The sequence below is a fragment of the Diabrotica virgifera genome, chromosome 7, assembly GCF_917563875.1.
Source record: "Diabrotica virgifera virgifera chromosome 7, PGI_DIABVI_V3a".
NCBI lineage: Eukaryota > Metazoa > Arthropoda > Insecta > Coleoptera > Chrysomelidae > Diabrotica > Diabrotica virgifera.
The window spans coordinates 71,196,218-71,202,217 of NC_065449.1; the positions used below are offsets into that span (position 1 = coordinate 71,196,218).

Sequence of the window (6,000 nt, forward strand, 5' to 3'; positions counted from 1 at the left end):
CTCTTAGTACTTTTTCGAAAAGCTAGTTTTTGTCGAGATATTTTGAATATTTGTCAAATCCACCATATATTTGTATACTGTTACGTACTGGTAATAATACGAAAAATTATTTATAAATAATTACAGTTTGAGGTATATTTTGAACCGTATTAGAAAAGAAGCCACATCTCGATAAAAGATGCCTTATCGGAAAAATACTAAGAGGCAAAAAGTTTCAAAAACACTTTGTTTAACTAATGTAACCGCAATAATAGTTTAGTTGTAACGTACACAAACATTTGGGAGGTTTAAAGGCACAAAACCCCCATAAAATTTTTACGTAAACATATTAAAAAAGAAGCCACATCTTGATTGAAAATGATTTATCGAAAAATTACTAAGAGGCAAAAAACTTTTAAAAACATAGTGTTTAACTAATGGTACCACAATAAGAATTTAATTGGAACGTACATAAAAGTTTGGGGGGTTTAAGGGAACAAAACCCCCATAATATTTTTATGGGGTGCACAAATTTCACTATAATTTCTTTTAAAGATGTTGTAACAAAAAGAAGAAAACTTCTGTTGGAGTGAAAGTAAAAAGAAAGATATACTCCAACAGAAGTAAGGAAAAAAATAAAAAATAACTAGGTAATAAAAATGAAGAGAGAGTGGGACTGTGTAAAGAAAAGGATGAAGTGGCTTCTACGTTGAGAAGCCGCAATAGGAAAAATACTACTAAAGTGCAGTAGTACTGAAGAAAGGGGAATGAGAAGGGATAGAAGTAGAAGTGGGAAGAGACAGAGGCAAACTGAATAGAGTTGGCTAGCTATAGATGCAAGAGAGCAACTTGACACTCAAGGATGGATACGGCTCGTTTGCATGCCTGTCGAAGAACAGTAGCTCTATATAGACAGTAATGATGACTAAAAGATGAAATAATAAAATAAGAATAATGTACTGAAAATGAATGGAGATGAATAATGGCTAAAAACGAATAAAATAAATAAAACTAACTAATCATGGGCGCCATGAAAATGATCTTCGATCATTTTCCCAGGTATCTTATACTGCTGTCGAATATTAAATATATCAAACCTGTAATAATGAACATAAAGGAGTTATAAAATAATTGATATACAAAATAAATACATATTTATTAAAAATAACTACTAGATTTTTGACAATCTCTGAGTTACACAAAGTGTATATCATGTGACTCTAAAATGACATAAGTTATACAAAAAGTTATCTCTAAGATAACAACAATAATGTTATCTGTTACAAAATTACAGGTATAAGTACCTCTCACTAACATATAGGGTACAAAATTACATAAGTCTTCTACCAAATGGTTATAGTACGCCTGCTACGTACAACTAAATGAAACTGACAAAGATGAAAATACTACAAATAAATAGGCCCAAGCCTCAATAAGGGAAAATACAATAATGAATAATTAAAGTTAAATATACAATTGACTAAAGTAGAAATGAAGTTGAGATAAATACCGACGATGACCTAAATTAACCGAACAAATGGAATAAAGCGAATAACAGTAAAATATTTGGGAAACAAGCTAGTAATATTAAAAAATAAATTTACCCGAATTACATAAACCAATATCAAAGCAATAATAAAGTATTAAAAACCTAATTTTCTCTAGGCTTATTCCTGTGCACAAGAAGTTACCGTAGATACAAAGTTTGGGAACCAAATAGTCTAATATACAAATATGTCATATTAAAAAAAAACCAGAGGTAAACTAAATCTGGAAAAAAAATTAATTAACATAGCGCATTAAACCGAGAGTCTGAAATGTAAAAAAAAACCAATAGTTACTAAAACACACTAATTGTTTCCAAACGAATCCCAATGATTCCTAAAAAGGTTGCGGTTGCATCCTAGAAAATGATGCACCAGGATGGTGCGACCCATGACTCCTGTAGGCCCAGGTGCCAAGACGAAAACTGAGCTGGAACGCTCCCATAGCTTGCTCCCAATTAGACATACTCCCATGATGACTTGACTGTGGCTGTAGTGGTTTCTCTAGGTGGTCAAATAAGGTCTATGACTTCATGGTAGGGTTTCTCCCAAATGGCTAAAAAACATTCCCAGTTTTATTTCTCATTTTAAACATGAGCAAAAAGTAAAGGGAAGAAGAAATAATTGAGGAACTTTTTAGAAGCAATAGTATAGAAAAACCGACCATTAAAACTGGAACAAAAACCAATCTCAGGTAACCTTGAACTGTTTTGAGTGTGAATACATGGACAAATGACATTGAAATGATTTATTTGAGGAAATATCTGTAAAAATATATTGAATTTATAAAATATTGGATGTTGAATAATTTAAAACCTACAGAGAAATGGTAATTATTTTCAATATTAATTTGAGGACTTCAAAAATGTTTGGTTATGTAAAACCAAAAACCACATTAATATAAAAGATCGATATAAAGATAATATAAAGATCGAAATAATCTACATCCTTCCCTTAATAGATTGACTAAGAAAGTTTAAAAATGAACCAAGTATATCTAATGTTCCATAACAAAAAACAAGGCTATACATAAAAAAATTATTATGAAAAAGTAGATCTCACCGAATGATTCCTATTTAGACTCCAACAGGAGTTGTCACCCACATGTCTCCTCACTCCAGACAATCCTTGGTGGTAACTTTTTACTTTACTTTAAATTGCTTGATGTTATAAAATAAGTTGGATGAAATCATCCGCCATTCTATATGGTACCTCTATTCGACACAACAGCCAACAGTCAAGTAAAGAACGAGAGGCGCTTCTCCGCCAAGGTAAACGTCAAACTCTCTCAGAAAACGAAATCATTCTCGATAGGTGGAGTACGTTCCATCACCGAGGTATGACGTCACCCCAGTAGTCCTATACGAGAAATTAGAGAATTTAAATGGAGACCGAGGAAAAATAATTATAATAATAATTAAAGAGCTAATTTTGTAACGTGACCGTTACAATGTACCTACCATAACAATGCCACATGTCACTTTTCATAAAAAAATCTCTAATAGTTTTCGATATATCGGAAAAAATCGATTTTCATTTTGGAACTTCAAAGGGCTGTAACTTTTTTTGTGTGCCTATTTGTACTAAGGTAAGTTAGGTTCAATCGAACTATTTTTGGTCCCAGAATATGTGGTTTAATTTATGACCTGTATTTTTGTTACAGCCTGTATTATTTACAAAAGTATATACAAATCCGGTATAATATCCCTACTTTATAGCATTTTCAATATCTTCCGTAAGTCCAAACGGTGAGCTTAAATTTTTTTTCCAATGCATCCAACTTTCTTTGAAGCGAAGCTGAATTGTTCAAATATAAAAAAACTCTCCTGCGGTGTTGTCCGTATGAGATGATATGCCAGTCTCTAATGCATCATTGTCCTCTATGTTTACTTTTAGATTTATCTGTATAGCCTACAAAAAAAATTAATCCAATTTAAATTTTAGATCACAACTACAACTGATATGAATAACATTGTAACTCCACTTATAATGTTTTTCAACTATTGCTTAAATGATATCTACAAAGGACAACTTTCATTTTGATCTAAAAACTTTTATCCTATCTTATGTACCTTAATATAAAGTTTTTTAATAAAATAACCTCATTGTAAGTGCAAATTTTGAATCACTCAGTGGAAAAACTTTGTAACCAATGTTACAATACTATAAATTTCTCTTATTGATGAATATTTTTATAAACACATTGTAACATCTATATAATTTACGAGTGAACTAACTTCCACTGTTATATCTGATGTTCACAGTGGATTACATGTTCAAGAAGCATCAACAGCGAAAACCCCTTCCTGCATCAAAGGCATTAGTTTATTATTAGATACGTCTGCTAAGTAAAAATTCCCAAAGAAGAAAAATCTTGGAAAGGAGAGACAAAGAGATCCAAGTGTTTTCAAAATTAATATTTTGAAGAAACTGAGGAACTCTGACCAAGAATACACTAGAAAAACTGTAAAATTAACGTAAATGAGAGAATCGGGACCTCGATGTAACGATAAATGTAACATTAAATGTAAATCGAAATTATATAAAAAAAGAATGACTCAATTCATTTAATAATTTTTGGGCAATAGCTGATCATTATAAACAGAGTGATTTATGTAGAGTTTGTAGAGCATACTTATGCAGATATAGTCCGTCCGCTATAACTTTTCCCATACGGTACGAATCATTTTCAATCAAACTAAATCAAAACATAAATTGAAACGAACGTCGATGTGTATATACATTTTGTATACTGTATGCTATATACTACACACATCGGCATACGTTTCACTTTCTGTTTTGACTTAATTTGATTGAAAATGAATCGCACCGCATGGGAAAAGTTATAGCGGACGGACTATTCTCAACCAATAGTGAAAAGTTAAATGAGTCCACGTAAAACTGGTAAATATGAATATAATTTGCAGTTAGCAGAACACTGACACCAAGTTTGTAAGAAACATTTTTGATACTTTACCAGATAATATATGGTTAACTACGCTATTCAAAAAAAGTGGCATTGCAGCTCGACTTAAATCAGAACCATTAATGCTAACAACAATGTGATACATGAAAGCGAAAAGCTGAGGAAAAGTTATAAAATATGGATTAAGCAAATTGTAGCTGGAGCATCACATGAGCTAATGGTTTATTGCATATAAGGAGACAGTCTGTTACCAACGCACTGTACTTAGCTGAGAATATTTTTTAACAAAAAATCAAAATATTAAATTATTCTTCATTATTTATTTTTTAGTTGTTATATCCACTTGAAAAAGCATAAGATAAATGTGTTTATTGGTTTTACTCACTCTCAATTTACTTCTTTCTTTTCCAATCTCCTCGTTCTTTCAACATCATGTTACCTACGCACTTTTTTGAGGCTTGCGTACCATTTCCTGTGATGGAACTTGATCAGGATGATTTTCGTCCTCTAAATAAGCTGGTTCGTCTAAAATTAATAGATTTATGTAAAATATTGTTATGTGAATGTATGAGATAGCCACTTTACACGATGCAAGTAATTGCGCAATTTCTTGCAGCGATTGAAATTGCATCGTGTCACACGAGGATTGCACAGAAAAGGTGCAATTACTTGCAGCAACTTCTTGCTGCAAGAAGTTGCAGCTAAATAGAACATGTTCATGCAATTCTTTCTGCAATTGTTACATATAACACATATTATAATTTTCTCAATAATCTAACATTTTTAATCTAATATCTGATAACTCTACTCAAAAAATCACATTTAATTTATAAAAACAACATAACCTAAAATTTATGGTTAGGTCAAAGTTTCTGTCTATTTCATATCAGCTTCTGTAATTACTTGTACCCTGTAATCATTTTATTGCAGAAATCTAGTTGCAAGTTGCAACTGATTGCAGAAGTTTTTGCTGCAAGAACTTGTGCTATAAATTTCGCAATTACTTGCAATGTGTAAAGTGGCTCAAATGTAGGAACAAAATTTGTTTTAACTTATTTTCAAAGCACTTACCTGTAATCATTGACAGTAATAAAAGACTCCAAGTACTGGATCCTCCGAGTCTTTAGTTTTGAATAAGTGAGATCGTAAAATCGTCCCGGTTGATTGATGTTTATCCACAGTTCTCTAGTGTAGAGAATCTCTACACTACCTCTACGAGCCAATAGGTTTTTATCAGTAATTTTGCGATTGAAAATCGCACTCACACAGTTTGGGCTTCCACAATGACATGCAACAAGCATGTTAATAAGTCCAAAAATATAATATGAAAACTATTTAAAAAGGCAGTATAACAATCACTTTATATTTATCAATCAACGACATAACCAAACCGTCCCCAAATCACAGCCCACAGCTGCGCTACAGCTGCCATATTGGATAATTTTTGACATGTAATTTGAACATCCAATCAGAACAAAGTTATAATGCGCGTATGCGCCTGGCCGATGCGTATGAGCCTGGTTTTAACATTAAAAATTCACCCTCAACGCG

At 32.0% G+C, this 6,000-nt stretch overlaps 2 long non-coding RNA genes across 2 annotated transcripts; both read right to left on the reverse strand.

Annotated features, from left to right (window-relative positions):
• Positions 1-1,116: 1,116 nt before the first annotated feature.
• Positions 1,117-2,969, reverse strand: LOC126888450 (uncharacterized). The gene is made up of 2 exons (XR_007699557.1): positions 2,586-2,969; positions 1,117-2,079 (listed from the first exon to the last, which is right to left on the reverse strand). It is a non-coding gene; the product is annotated as an uncharacterized LOC126888450 (long non-coding RNA).
• A 194-nt stretch (positions 2,970-3,163) lies between these two features.
• Positions 3,164-5,791, reverse strand: LOC126888451 (uncharacterized). The gene is made up of 3 exons (XR_007699558.1): positions 5,521-5,791; positions 4,835-4,974; positions 3,164-3,434 (listed from the first exon to the last, which is right to left on the reverse strand). It is a non-coding gene; the product is annotated as an uncharacterized LOC126888451 (long non-coding RNA).
• Positions 5,792-6,000: the final 209 nt, after the last annotated feature.